Source organism: Camelus dromedarius, chromosome 25, assembly GCF_036321535.1.
Source record: "Camelus dromedarius isolate mCamDro1 chromosome 25, mCamDro1.pat, whole genome shotgun sequence".
In the NCBI taxonomy this organism is placed as follows: Eukaryota; Metazoa; Chordata; class Mammalia; order Artiodactyla; family Camelidae; genus Camelus; species Camelus dromedarius.
In genome coordinates this window covers 14,443,476-14,459,993 of record NC_087460.1, presented here as the reverse complement: position 1 = coordinate 14,459,993, position 16,518 = coordinate 14,443,476, and positions in this window count along the sequence as shown.

Genomic DNA, 16,518 nt, shown 5'->3' with positions numbered 1-16,518 from the left:
TTACTTCGTGTGCTGTGCTAGGTGCCAGGAAAGGGAACATTTATAAAACCCAGGCTCATTGAAATCTGCGTTGGCTATAAATTAACGATCTTCTACAGTTTTGATCTATTTTTTCCTTTACTAAGATGGCATTTTAAGGATATTGTGGAAATGCAAACAATTCTGTTTAATGTCTTCTAGGATTATTAAAAATTTAACAGATGTCACATGCGAAGCACCTAGTACTTTGTCTTGTGTATTGTAAGTTCTCAACACTTTAAAACGTACGATGCTGCTACTGCTCCTTCTATTACTACTGATACAACTGCTATATTTAAGCTGCATGACTGAGGCTCGAATTTCCTGGATCCTGGATGCAGAGGAATTTAAATCATCTGAGAATGTTGGCATACAAGAAAATAGAAAAGTAGAGAGTTTGCAGCAATGATTTTTAAAAAATGTGCTACAAATTTTGTTACAAGTTTAAATAGAGTCTTGAAATTCCTTGGGTAGTTTGGCGAAAAATTTTCTCAGCCAGATTAAATAAAATTTTAACCTTGAATATAGTTTTGATCAATAGGATAGTAGGAATTGGTCAATTTAATTAACATGGTTTATATATATATATATACACACACACACACACATATATATATAAAATCTTGCTTTTATACATATATATATATATGTAAAATCTTGATTATACATATATAATCTTGCTTGAGCAAGACATAGTCTTTCTTATTCAAGCCAAATTGTAAATTTGAGGTCTTCTTGAATCACACTTATTCCTCTTCCAATCAACATGTTGACCCTTTTATTACTGAATAAACCAGATTAAGTAGAAGCCAGCCAATCAAAAAATAATCTTACTATTCCTATTGCTCCATTTCTTCTGCTGAATCTCCTTTTCTTACCTCTTGAGACATTTTGAGCTGATCCTTAATCCTTCCTCATCATTTTCAAATATGAACTAGTTAATTCATTTTCTAATTGTAGTAAAAGGTACAGTCCAATCTAATAATTAAATGTTAAATCTCTCATCCAATTAAAACTTATTTTTTCTCCCACAGCTCAGAAATTTTATCATCAGCCCCACCTTTCTCTTCCACTCTTCCTCTCCCATTCACGACCTGGTCTCCGGGCTCCCTCTGGGGGTGCCATGGGAAGAGGGAATAGAGACAAAGGGTACCGGGGTATAACTTGACTGGTAAACGTGCAATCTGGCATGGGAGCAGCTATCCAGTTGCTGATCCTGTCTCTGACGGGTTCCCTAGAGACTACCCCACTGGGAACTCTGGCTTCAGTTCCCAGAGCACATTCTTTATATCTCCCAAGTGATCCCTGGGTTCCGTAAGTCCACTTTTCCTTGTTTAAAACTTGTATAGAGTTTCAACGCAATTCAAGGTCACATTCCTTCATCATCAGAGTCCACATACGGCTTCAGGAAACAAACTTTTACTCCACCATTGGTAAGAACGTGGCACGTTCTTTTTAACATTCCAGCAAAGACTCAGCCAGCCTTTTACTTTTAGACTACTTTTCAGACAAGAATCAGATATCAGTTCCTGAATTTCTCAAGTTTGAGAAGGCACCAGAGTAGGTCCCAGTAAGGTTCTCTTGACATCCCCTCCCTCCCATATCCCTATGTGCTTTCAAGGTGAGTGATGACTAAGTGTTGCCTGATATATTTTGAATCATCTCTTAGAAAGTTCTGCAAGGATGATCTAACACATCTTTATTATTGTGAAAGGATATTAATATCCTTTGTTCTCAGATTTTGGGACCTCAGCCAAAACTGAGACAACAGGAATCATCAGAATAGAGAGAGTAACTAATGACATTTCGCCCTTTGTTTAAATGTTCTCTTGAGGTGAGGGGTCGTGTCTTGAGCAGAGGGTTCCTGTCACAACATTATAGCTGTTATAGAAAAGATCACAGTGCCTTACATATATTTTCAATATACATTTACTGATTGATTGTATGGTTAGGAACAGTTTGGCTACTCCCCTATTTTTCCAAAACAGAGCCAAAAATCTCTTCATTATTAAATTCAGTCTGGTTCTTGGGAGGAATGAAACAGCATAGTCAAAGGTTTTAGCTAGAGAGAGGTCGGTGAAGGAACTAATTAGAGTAGTGGGACAGGGTCAAGGAAGCCAAGAGCGTAAAGCCCCTTGAAGTCAGCAGCAGTGGGGAGACATTGCCACCCTTACGTCTGAGGGAATAAGAGGAGAGTGTGATGTTCTTGAAGCAGGAGGAAGCTGGACTTGTCTGCTGGGCTCCAAGGTCACAGTGGAGCACATTGGCTGTCAGACCAATGGCAAGGCAGGAAGGGAGCAGATATACGGGCCCAGGGTGATACACACCCAATCTTTATCCTTCTCCACCCTTCAGCCTCCCGTGGGTGCCTGCCATTGGCTGAATCCAACTGCACACCAGATGGCAAGGGGACCTGAGCAATGCTGCTCTGGAGGTCACCCCTGAGGGACAGAAAAATACAGATAATGGATCAGGGGAGGAGGGGGTGGCAGAGAACAAGAGCATGTTCATTATAGTTTATAAAAATCAAACTGGTGTATATAAGCCATTAGAAAAGATATTATATATAGTCTTTCTTATAAATATAAGAATATTACATAATATAAAACATCATTATATAATGATCTATGTACTATATTTTACATGCACTCTGTAAGGAACCTAAAATACACCACAAAACAAGTAATTAACTATATCTAATATCATATAAATAGTAAAGTATATGATGCATAGCATCATATATAATACATAGCATAATATGTAATGTATAATATATCATATGTATATTTGAATACTTGTTTTGTGGTGTACTCAGGTTCATTTCAGAGTAAACGTATTTGGGGGAATAACCTGAAATCTAAACTTACTTTGACTTTTTGTTCATTTGTTTATTTGTACGCTGTCTTACGCCAAAAATAGTTTGGACAATTCACTTAGATACATACAACATAGTGAGATGAAGTCAGATAATGAACAGAAAAATAAAGGGATAAATGTTGGAAGAATTGAAGTTGGTTCACAAAATGCAGGCCATATTGTAGGCCAAAAATTTGGTTCAAAGATTTCTTGCAGTCAGTTCCAAAAATACTTCTCTCATATAATATTTACTGAGTCCCTGTGATGTTTGTAGGTGCTGGGGATATAATGCAGTGAGCACAAAAACAAAGTCACAAGGAATTTACATTTTCTTGGAAGATACAGAAACAAAAAGAAAGCAAACATTTAAGATAATGTCAGATTGAGATAAAGGCTATGAAGAAAATAAAATAGGGTTATGAGATAGTGCCAGGGGCAACTTTAGATATTGTAATGAGAGAAAAAAGCCTCTGTGAGGAATAATACTTATACTGAAATTTCAATGATGAAATTATTGCAGTCAAGGGAGGTGGGAGCAGAGAACAGAATACAAAAAGATCTGACCCAGCTAAATTCAACTAGCAAGTATCACATTTTTTCCTAAAGGGAAATATCTTCAATTAACACATACAGAGTATTTGGATGTAAAAACTTCCTACTTACACATAGCTGGGAATATCTTATTTTATTCATCATTGCATATGCTGCTGCTTTTTCATAACTTTAGATGCTTTCATCTTTATTTTTTAACTCTAATTAGTTTGACAAAACATTAATAATTACCACATGTCCAAATATATGCTGTGTATCAGTGTGATAGTCTGCTAGGGTTACTGTAACAGAGGACCATGCACTGGGTGTCTTAAACAATAAACCATTGTTTTCTCACCCTTCTGGAGACTGTAAGCACAAGATCGAGGTGCTCTCAGGGTTGGTTTTGGGTAAGAACTCTCCTCCTGTCTCTTTCTCACTGTGTCTTCCACGTGGCCTTTCCTCTGTGTGTGTGTAGAGAGAGAGATCTAATGTTCTCTTCTCGGAAGAACACCAGTCTTAGTGGATTAGGGCCCCACCCTTATGGCCTCATTTAACCTTTATTACCTTCAAAGGCTGGTCTCCAAGCAGTCAGACAGGGGGTTAAGGCTTCAACATACGGGTTTTGGGAAGACATAATTCAGTCTGTAACAGTCACAAAGAACTTATATGTGAGGACTTAAAACAGTTTTGAAAACAATCTATCAGGTATCTGATTGTGTGACACAAAATGTTCTAAAGGGAACATTAAAGAAGCCTCAAGTTGTTAAAAAGTCATTTACAGAGAAGAAGCAGTAGGACCTGAACGTCAATGATCAGTGAACCAGGAGAGGCTTTCCTTGCTCCTCTGGCAGTTGATCATAAGGAATACTCTATCAGGCCATAGGTGTGAGCTGAGAAAGAGAAATATGTGCACCAGAGATGGATGGCATGGGGTCTAGGTCATGTGATTTACCTGTGGCCAGTATGCATGTGTTCTGTTCCCATGCCAAATCCAGAATTATGACTTTGTGAGTTTGACAATGCCCAGCTTGTGATGAGCATCTCTGGGTGCATAGTCATTTGATGCTTCATGGTAATGTTCTTTGTGTCTACTAGCACTCAGTAGCATCCAGGAGATGCTTTTTGAATGGTTAATATTTCTCTGTTGCAGATGGCATGACCTTGCTAAAGGATGGGTTCAGGAACCCACTGGGTCTGCTGTGGGATGGATCTGAGCCTTGACCTCCATAACTCACCCCTCAGATGTTCTCATGTTGAAGGATCAGGACATCTGGCTCTTGGTCTTGGCTCCTGTTCTGTCTGGCTCTGTGATCTTTGTGCCTTATCCAAACATATACCCACAGCACAGCACCGTAGATGCTTTATTGTGCATCATTTTTACACATTAACACTCTCTACCAAAAGGTATGCCCCCTGAGAGCAGCCACTCTGTTTTGGTTGTCTTTGTATCTGCAGTACTCCTGACAGTACTTGACAGTGGTGCTTAGTAAATAATTATGAAGTCCGTTATCTTGGGGTTCTTAATGTTTATAGGAGTCATTTTTATCATCTGTAGTGTGACAGTGTAGACTCAGAAACTATCTCAGATATAGATCTACAACCTCTTATCTGCAGTTCTGAAATCTATAAGGCTCTGGAAACAGAAAGTTTGTGTTTATAATTCACTTGGCAGTAATATCTGACCCGACCTGAGTTCCTTTGGCTGCAAACCTGATCTGAAGTGACACAAGGCTACTTGTCATCTTTATTTATCAGACTTAAAATAAATATTAATCCATATCCCTGCAGGAGTCATGTACTTTGGCTTTCTGCCCCAGACTCCATCAGGAATGTTACCAAAACATTTGTGAATTTGAGAGAGGAGGGAAGGGGGCAGGGCACAGCCATTCAAGGAATGAAGCAGCAATTAACACCAAAGTGGTGGCAGATTCAACTTCCAGGAGGTCTTGAGGACAAAAAGGCAGGAGATTTGACTTCCAGTAGACCTTGGGCTTCTATGCTCTTTGTAATATATTAGCATGATAAATAACATGCCCACAGGCACCATGACAGTTCCAAGGTTAGCCACAAAAGGTCAAAGAGTAGACAGTGGCCCAGTTCCTGGGAATTGCAGCCCCTTGCCCAGGGTAGATGGAATGGTCCTCCCACTTGTTGGCATGTGAAGCTACCGAGCCCATAAAAGCTGGGAACACTGTGCCTCACAGCTGCCTCTCTAGCTCCTTCATCCTTGGAGATAGCCCACACTGTCTGTGGAGTGTGTACCCACTTTTACTTCAACCTGAGAGCACCCAAGCCCCGCACCTTGTGGCCTTTCTCTTGCCTTCTGAAATAGCATGTACTCTATGAAGCACGTATCTCTCTAAACCTATCTTTACTCAACTGTGGCTCCCTCTTGAATTCTTTCCTGTGCGAAGCCAAGGACTCACACTTGGTGGGGCACATCTCTGGGACTCAACCGAGATCTGGAACATGACACTCGTCTTGCCCCCACATTCGTTTTTTTCCTGTGTCAAATTCCCTTATGCATCGGTCTCTTTTGGCTAAGGGAGCATGACCTGTGCTTTCTGGTGGGCCCTAACCTTTTGTGCCCTGCTCCTTGCTTTAACCACTCAGTGCCCCTCCTTCATCCTCCTTCTATGAGTCTAATCAGTCAGATCTTTGGACATGGTGGGGGGGGGGGCACAATTTTAATGGTAGGGAGATTTTTGTTTAAGTTATTTATTGAAGAAAAGCAATGAGATGATTACTATTGAATGTTATATGATACAAGGATTTCAGTTGTAAAGCACTGAGTGTCCAGGTAAGGTCTTGATGGTGTCACGATGGGACGAAGCCAGAGAACGAGGCATATATGAACTCTGCCTTGTCAATTACCCACTTCCCTTTGAGGTTTTGAACTGAGGGAGCCAGACTCAACCTGCACTAAGCTACACGAAGAGGCTTTCAAATCAAGGCTTAAACCCACAGTTCACGTAACTGGCTGCACATTAGAATTATCTGGTAGAACGTCTAAAAAATCCTGTAGCCCTGGTCTCATCCCACAGATTCTAATTTAATGGGTCTAGATTAGGGTCTCAGAGTTGGAAATGTCTTAAAAGTGCATCCGATGACTTTCAGGTGCATTCAGCTCAAGCACCCCTGGACCGAACAGCCTGGGTCGTCTTTCCTGTTATTAACGATGATATTGTTTCATCTGAAGATGGTTGTGGTGGGTTGTATAAAAGACACTAATTCAAGGATCTTTTATATCCACACTGTTTGCAATATGACATCACATTTTTCCTGCCATGGCCAATAAAATCAGGTGGCAGTGAGGGTTTGCCAGTTCTGAGACTGGGCTTTAAGGAGACTCTCTCTGCCTGTCCCTTTTGCGTGGCCTGCTATTACCATACGCCTAGCGTCCTCCACTTAGCTGCTGCCCTGTCAATTCGGGGCAAGAATAAAAACACACGAAGTAAATCTAAGCACAAACCTATTCAAGAAGTGGAGCCCAACTTGAAGTGGAGGCATGAGTTGAGCCCAGCCTAGGGCAGCACACTTCCCACCTGCGCACAGACGTATCACCTAAATAAATGTTCATATTAATCTTTCGGTTTATGATGCAGTCTGGCTGTGGCAATAGCTGGCGAATACGGCAGTGAATACAGAGATTTTATAACAACTCATGATTAAACTCTTCTGATTATTTTTATTGTACATAAAATGATTTTAAATATATTTATTAATACACACATTGCAGAATGTTATCTGGCAGGTAATGTTTTTCAAATTTAAGTTTTTTCTTAAGGTCAAGTTTTTAGAGTGAAAATCTTGAATTAAATGACACCAATATCCATTTAGTATCACAGGGTTTCAAATTAAAAGTGTATTCTTACTTTAAAGTATATTTTTCTTTTTTTAGACCAAAGATTTTACATCACTGACTTTTTAAAAATGTATCAGGTCAATGTGACTATTGGATTGTGTTGAGAGAGTTCTTACAGTTTTGACTGTTTCAAGCAATATAAAGCAATGACACCTTTCACTTTAGGGCTACTGGTAACCACGCCCATCATTTAAAAAATATCCTTTCTTGATTCAAATCCTTGATTCATGCAGTGGGTAAAAGAGTGATCATCTCATATGATAAAGACATCTTTGATGCAATGCAGTTGGTGGTGAATAGTTTGTCTGGTTTTGCAAAGAAATTGTTTTGTCAACATTGTACTAGAGTCTAGGAGTGTGAAATTGTGGTTTCTACAAAGTATAAACAAGTCTCATAGCTTGAAAGTCAAGTAAATTAATTTTAGTACTTGACTTAAACTACGGCTAGGAAGTACTTTGTTTCCTGATTCTTCCTTCTCTAAATAGATTAAGGGTTACATGAAAGTCAAGTTGTGCTCATTTGTCCTCCTTCCAGAGAGATTTTAATTGACTGCTTATTTATCAGTTTCTCTTTAACACAACTGGTTTCTGAAATTTCTCTCTCTCTCTGCTCCCCAGGCCCCTCTCAATTCCTTCCTTCTTTTTTTTTCCCCACCTTCTTCCCTGCTTTCTGTTGCTGTTATCCTCTCTCTTTTCTTTCCTTCTTTCCTTCCTTCCTTCCTTTCTCTCTCTCCCTTCCTTCCTTACTTCCTCTCTCTCTCTTTTTTTCTTTCTCTCCTTCTTCCTATCTTCATTATTTTGATCGACCAAAATGAAAAATCCAAGGCAAAGAGTCTTAATCCTTTAAGAAGGAAAACAAAACAAAGCAAAACTGTTTAGAATAAAACTATTTAATAATTTTATCTCATGGGATTATTACAAAAATTAGGACATGAATCTTTCTTGTACCTTTTTTTGATTCAATTCATGGTGCCTATGCTGTACTCAGTTTATCTGGTGTTCAAGAAGTCCTTATTGATCAATAAATTATGTTTGGAATGATGCTTTGATTTATAATAAGAACAAAAATTATAAAGTAGAGAGGAATGACAATATTGGCTAGTTTCTCTGGAAGATTATTACGATCATAAACCAGAACTTGGCTTTCCTAAATATGCAAAAAATTCTCTTCAAGAAGAATTGTTCAGATTTATTGATCACTTTTGTTGTGCCAGTCACTGTACATATACACAAAAAAATCCTTATTCTCACAGAGGAATCTACAGAACAGAAAAGTTAAGAATCTTGCTAATTCACAGATCCAGGAAGTGATGGACATGGATCAGTCCTAGGTCTTCATTACTCTGGAGTCGGCATCTTTATTTTCTCTTCCAAAACTGCTTAGACCTATAAAATTAAAAAATAGAGAGATTCAATTCAAATCAAAGGAATTTCTAGTAAATTCATCCAACCACAGATCCGTATGTAAAACAACTTAGCATTTTTAACAGGCAGGAAAGATTAAAAAAGTTTATCAGAAAAACTTGAATTTACATGAATTATACCCAAAAATATTTCAAAAAATAATTATCCTCAAATTTTTTTACAGGTAGCTTTAAACATTTAAATATTTGTTTGGATAATAGCTATTTGGAAGGAATTTATCTGTACTCACTTCTAGTGGAAACGAACGTGTTGTGTACCTCTGTCTGAAGTTGCTTTAGAGAAGTACATGTGGTAAGAATTATACAAAGGGGGAGGACCCCATGCCCCAACCTTGTGTCAGCTCATCTCAGAAAGGAGAAAATATGGACAAGCAAACTTCTCTAACTCAAATAAATCACACCCACCTAGTGAGCACTTAACATACGCAGGGCATTAGGTTTGGAAAAGTAGTCGGTACCAAAGGCTGATGGGCCATCAGAACATGAATTCTATCTGGAGGAAAGATACTTACACAGTAGAAAAGGGATGGCACATAGTCATTTTGCAAAAGTGTTACAGACAATACGTTCTATAATAATTGACAAGAAGAGCTCTCCAGTTAGAAGTGATGAAGAAAAGGAAGATATCAAGGGGGGGAAAAATCTCACCTGGGGCAAGTAAGGCAGACAAAATACCTGCTCTTGAAAACACTATCTGCAACAGAATGTATTAATGTGGGATAGACAGACAGGGCTATGTCATCCTATAGGGATGAGATCAGTATTAAGCCGCCACTGGACGCTGTGTAATAATCATACATAACGCTTGTTTAATCCTTACCACGTGCCAGTCACTTTAATGAATCCTTGTTACTATAAGTATGAGTCACAGAACAACACCTTAAGTATTACCTAGCACACGTCAGAAATGCAGTATTTCCATCTCCTCCCCAGACTTCCTAAAACAGAACTGGCATCTTAACAAGATTCCCAGGTGGTTCACGTGCACATGCATGTTACAGTTTGAGAAGCACTGTATCAGAATGCTTTACTTGGGTAATCCTTCCGGCAACAAAATGGGAAAGATGCCATTAATATCCCCATTTTATAGATGACAGAACTGAGGCACAGAGAAGATAAATAAATTGAGTTAACTAAGTGCCCGCAATTAGTGGCAGAGCAAGGTTCAGACCCATGGATCCAGAGCTCACATCTTACCAACTGCATTTTCAGTTCCCGAGATCAGCTCACAGTGGGCATAAGAAACTTAATGGCGATTGCCAATTAGATTTGCTGAATATTATCCTTCAAGAGCATTTCAATTTATTCTTTTGATTCAGGGCTAAGGGATAATTTCAGAGTCTCCACTGAGATCAGAGGTAGCCTGAGTCTGAAATGAGAACTAAATTCTGGCTACTATTCAAGATATTTAAAAAGAAATGAATATGCATGTGATTGCAAATAGTAAATAGTGTGGTTCTATTTAATTTCTCCTTCCTAGGAAGAGGGAGCGTGGCTAAAGCAGGTGTCTCCTCTCTGGATGCAGGTTCAGCTTTGTTCCTCCTCTTTGCTTCCCAAATCAGCTTGCGCAGAGATGGCCTCTTTTTTCTTACAGAAAGCAGAATTCCAATCGCAGAGAACCTCTGTCTCTCCATCTACAGTTGCGCACAATTCAAACTCTGAGTTCTGAGTCTATGCTTTTAATTATACCTAAATCAGAATGACGGACTTCTGTTTTAAGTGTATTCCAGAAAAGTCCCATCCCCCCCCACTACCCCCCCCCCCGGAAGTAGGCTTTCCTTTGTGTGACGCCACTGTGTCTCCATCTCTCTAAAGACTCTCATTGACTCATTGACTTTCCTGTTACAGTCATGGTGGCGCCGCATCCTAATTCTGGATCTTTGGGTAATGAAACATCTCCATGTTGAACTGTCATGAAAAGGCTCTGAAAGAAGACAGAGACTCTTGAAGCAAAGGGTAATTTCTGGGCATTCCATTTATTGTCCATCTTGACTCCTTGCAACCCCCTGGAACTTTAAAGTCAACCATTTGCTTGCTGTCATGCAGGCTGCATATGTTCCAAATGAGTCTAGCAAGTAATGAGACCACAATCTTTTGTACAATGTGTGTAGATACTAATAAGATTATGTCAATCTCTCGAGACCTGTTTTCCTATTGATTCTGAAAATCATCTTGTAAGCTTAGAGTTAACAAGAATGAAAATATACCAAATAAATAATCAAATGAAAATGGGGCAATTCTTGTAGGCATCTTATATGAATCTAAACACACAAGTCAAAGACAACTGGCTAAATTTTTTTTCATAAGTAAATTCTTTTCAACGTTGTAAAATAAGGCACTGGCAAATTAATGGAAATAACTTTATTTCTAAATATAAACATCATTGTTTTTGTTCTTCAGAGAAATAAGACCTTTAAAATTTTTTTAATTGAAATATAGTCGATTTACAACGTGTTAATTTCTGGTGTACAGCATAAGAAAGGTTTTTATTGGTTGTTATAGAAGGAAGCTAAAGGTCTCAAGAGTTATATTTTGAGGTTCTAAGAAACACTTCGTATGTAAAATGCAAAAGGAAAAGACAAGAGGCCAGCTCTATCTACATTGGAGTACACCAGAGTGTGCGGAAGTTGGGGAGACCGAGATTCTATTGTTACAATGTTACTATTATTTGTTTCTGTACCTTTTTTTGTGTGACCTGAGATCGATTCCCTGCTCAGCTCTGTACCTCAAGAGGCTGACACCTGCAAACTATAATCCAGCTAAGAACCACCAATCTGGGGGGGGGAGGTTGGAGGACGGGAGTAAGGATGTCAGAGTATCGCTTTCCTTTTCTGTGTCAGGCTCACCAAAGTGGTGACATCCCTTCCCAGGTCTCTCTGGACATCCCTTTCCACAGAGGTCCCTGATGGGCTGCTTCTGACTGCTGAAAATGCCACCGCCTCCTTATGGATGGTAGCAGCGTCCTTCTGCTGCTAATCTTGAGGCTGTCTCTCTGCACCGTGTTTGGCTTCTTAGCCCTTCTGACACCGTCCAGTAGCTCCTTGTATTGGTGGGGCTTCAGGATGGTGGAAAGAAGTATTTCTTTGTATCAGATTCCTTTTACTGAATTACTGGAGGTCAGCTCAGTTTTCCCAGTGAAATCTTAAGTATACTAAATCTGTTTGAATCCTAGTTTCTTCGTCTAAAAAGTAAATTTAGCAATAGCTTTCTGATGTTTGTTCTAATGACTACAGACAATGGTATATATCAGAGGTCAGTGACCTATGGCTTTCCAGCCATATGTAGGCCACTGTTGGTTTTTATAAAGAAAATGTTATTTGGAACACAGCTAAGCTCACTTATTTGCTGCTTTCCTGATGCTGCTTTTGGGCTGCAATGGCAGGGTTGAGGAGTTTCTACAGAGACCACAAAGCTTTTAATGCCTAAAATATTTACTATTTGGCCCTTGGCAGAAAATCTTTGCTGATCCCTGGCATAGAGCATAATGCCTGTCTCATAGTGGATGTTCCATAATTGGTAGCTTTTATTTTCTTTGTATATTGTACAGGGATATTTCTAGTTACACAGTCCTAATTATGATGGTGCATAGAGAAATATTCTCAAGGTGCTATTAAATAATCCCTGTAAATTAAAATTGGTAAGGGACATTAGAAATTATCTAAGCCTTTCCTCCCAATTTCAATTGATCCCTGTAGTCTATTTCCACACTCAGAGTCTTTGACGGTAGATCAGATCCAGTACATGGAAGAGTAGCTTGCCACGGCTGATCCACACAATCTGTGAAAGAGTTTACATCATCCAGGTCATATATCAACTGCATACTGAAGTGATGAATTTATCCCACAAAGTACTTTTCAAGTCCTTGCTTGTGTACGTGATGCAGTTCCCACAGACTATATGAAACTGTAATAACTACAGTCAATAAAAAATCAGTGGAAGAAAAATGGCTTAATCTACTCTATAAAGCAAAAGTGAACTCTTATTTTTGAAAGAATTGGCAGGTTAATTAAGAAGTCCGTTAGTGATTATGCTAAGAACATCGACTCATTTTAAATTTAGCTTGATGTTCCTTGACATGGAGATGCAACTGACGTTTGTGTGAGAAGTTTAAAATCAGGCATACGGGAAATTTGTCATACATTTTGCAGGTGACATTTGCCCAAAAGTTAAGCGTGATTTCATAATTGAAAGACAGACAAATAAATTCAAGGAATTCCATAAGGATGTACTTGAAAAAGCATGAAAATCTTGCCCCAAACACTCTATAAAGTTTATTTTCTATAATTATAAAATGGAAATTATTATATGATCTTTTATGGGAAGTAAGTGGGTAGAAAGATGTAATGTTCCTAGAACATAGTAATCACTCAGACAATTGTAATTTCCTTCTGCATTTCTTCAGGACACAAAATAAAGCCAGTTGATTCTCATTTAAAACATATTTATCTTGTTCTAACTGATTTATATCACACACTACATTCCAAATATGAGAGACTCACTCTTCGTATTTCTCAGAATATTTGATTGATGGAAATCCAAATATCAAAGTATAAAACAGTGGATTGGCATTATGACAAAACAGGAATCTAATCAAGGTTTTTGCATCTTTATATGCATCACATCTTTTAAATAAAGAAATATTAGAAAAGACGTGATCTCAATAAACTGTAAGTTTCATTTCATTTCGCAAAGAATAAAGAATGAATATTTTGCATTCACGTTGTCCTAACCATTATTAGAGAAACACCATTGTTCTAGTCTATAAAGGAAGTTAAGGGAAATTATTTGAGTACTCTTAATTCAATTCTACTATAATTAATATAGTTAAATATGTTTCCTACAGAGTTTATTAGCCATAGACAAGGCTCAGTTATTATTAGCACACACTCGAGGTAGAGACTATAAAATTATTGAAATATTTTCTTAAGACTCAGGACATGAATATCACTTAAAAATGATGGCAGAGAAATGATGTGGTCTTATTATCAGCCCTGTGGATGATTTCAGATCATTCAAAATATTGCATGCTGAATCAAGTGCTTTTAAAGGTACTCTTGTGTGTGAAAAAATCCTTACTGGGTAGACAAGTTAAGAAATCAATACTATGAGCATCTACAACTCAGGAAAAATGCTTTCAATTCACATTTACCAGAAAATGCTGGGGCTAATCAAAACCCCACAGACCCATTAAAAATCCATTCACATCCTGCGACTTACAGCATATTTTGATCAAAGGACCCCCAGGTTTGGTCAAAGTGAACAACTGGGTAGATGAAGAGCCAAAAAAATATATTGTTTTTTTTGTTTTAGGGACTAGAGTCAGTGTGATGATTAAGACAATGAGATCAAACCTCTGTTAGTCTGGCAACCATATTTTAGGCTACTTGGAAAACTGCTTGGTCATTTAAAAACCTAATATTCTGAGTGCTGTGAACCTGGACTTTATTTCAGAAAATTAATTAAAACATGCCTGACTTTGTAAAACCCAATAACCTAACAACCAGAACTTCTCAGCTGCAAGATCACATTTCAGAATTTCTCAGTTCTGATCACAATGAATATCAAATGAATGAGGTGGAAAGAAAAGCAGCAGGCAGCATATTTAAAACCCTGAGTGCTGCAAAAATAATAACAATAATGTTATTTATGGCAAATGTGTCATATTGTCAATTTAAAAGCCATGCACACTCTGTGACAATGTTTCTGAGTTCATCTGATCATGCATTGAACTTCTGCACTCCAATTTCATAATATTTTTACTCTTACAAACCGATTTTATGCAAAAGATGCTTTCCTTTTCTAGTTTTCTAGAAACTAGCCTTAAAATGGGACTCACTGAAGAGCAATACTCTGGAATCTTCTTTCCAATAAGCTTGGAAAATCGGCAAGACAATATGTTGATTTTGTATTTCTACTTCTTGAACGAAAAGGAATTCCACTTCCTAGAGAGAGGTACGGAAATGCAGTTCATCATAATTAGGACTGTGTAATGAGAAATGTGAGGCATAAACATATTTACTACAAAATGTAAATATTGCACCAAAGTGGATTGGGCACCTGGGTCTCATCTGGATTTCCCTAGAACCAGTTCTAGTGCACAGGTAAACACAGGTGTGGATCTTTTCAAATTTGCAGTATGCGATTCTAAAATTATGCGCTAAATCATCTTGTAATGGCCACTTTAATTAACAGCTGCACAAGCCTCAAAAATTAACTAGCATGCAATAACTTTGGGCAGTAGCTGAGGAAGTTTGTATATTCACCCACATCCAGGTATATATGTAAAATAAAAATATGTACCTGGAGAGAAAAATTTTTTTAGAATATTATGATAATAGATGGAAGTAGATAAACCTAAATGGAATCGAGGTATGGCAGGGTATCTGGGGACGAGAAATAACTTCTAGATAATGATTTAAAGATAAAGTGGTGAAAAATAGAAATGTGAAGTGGTTGCTTAACTTTGTTTACTTACTCAGGAAGGATGCTTGTCTAAAACTAAGATGCCTCTTTATTAGCTCAGAGGAGAGTGAGTGCTTGATGGTACCAGGGACCACTTCTTTCCTGGCCCTCTTCCCGTGACTCTCTGCGGTGCATCAGAGAACGGAGCTGTGATCTCAGCCTTTCAGGGGAGGCTAAGTTCCAAGGTTTTTGCTACCTACTTTCCAGATTTTGCTTCTCATGGAGCCCACTGCATACAAGAATGCTTAAAGATTTGAAAAGCCATTGCGAGGTAGGACTGGCGCTTTCCCAAGTGAAGCTTCTAACTGAATTATGACACCTAATTGACTGGTAACTCAGGACTTGATCTAGGAAAATCGACAGTAGTCTTAACATTTTAATACTGACTGCTGCAGATAAGAGCGATACAAATTTGGGGATGATGGATGTTGAAATTCCACAGTGAGCACTGAGAGATGGAAACAGAACATAGTCCAACTCTTTGCATGCTCGATGCCGTTTAAATAAATAACTACTCCTAATGCCGACATTGGGAAGGGCTTGCGGGAAAGAGGCTGGAGGTGAAGGTGAAGGTTCCAAAGGATGTTCAAAGTGAATTGATACTATTTAATGATTCTGTAGTCTCCCATGCCAGTCTCCTATCATATCTTAATACAGTGTTCACACATCCTTTATGTGAAGTAACAAAAAGTTGGCAATTTTAATGAGCTGGGGCTTCCTGTGACCCCTGGCAGGGTGCAGGGTGGCGGGAGACCACTGCCCCAAGAATGCTGCATATTTAAAACAAGTATCCCAAAGCATTCCAGTCCATGAGTTTTAGAATAAGTAAAACTCAAAACCTCTGTTTTGAGTATAGACTGATGACCAAGCCCTTTGCTCACCCTTGACAGTCTTGTTCAGTTAGATCTGATAGGACCTCGTGGTGTCTCAGATACACTCAGGAATAATGCTGTAATGTTCTGAGGCTCCCACCCGCAGCCCCTCACATCTGCTACTTAGAAGCCTGCTTGAGAATGGCAACTAGTCACTTGCTACTTTTTACCACCAGTGAGGGATGGGGCTTCCAATACCATCAATGTTTCTGGGGCCAATTAGAGGCATTTCCTACACCATCACTGAACTGAAGTCACTCTGTCTTCCACCCAGAAGCGGGGAGAACTTTGTCCCCTATGCCTCAGAGAAGTCCTGCTGGTGACCCCAAGACTAACAAACATTCTTTATTAAAATAGCTCCTTTGGCCCCAGCCAGCAGCCTTGCTGTGAGGGTGCCCAGCAATAGTCCTAGGGGAGGACCAGGAGTTGGACACTTGCAGCCTTCTCCAGGTTTTGCTAACACACCAAGCTCTTCTTTGGGGATCCCT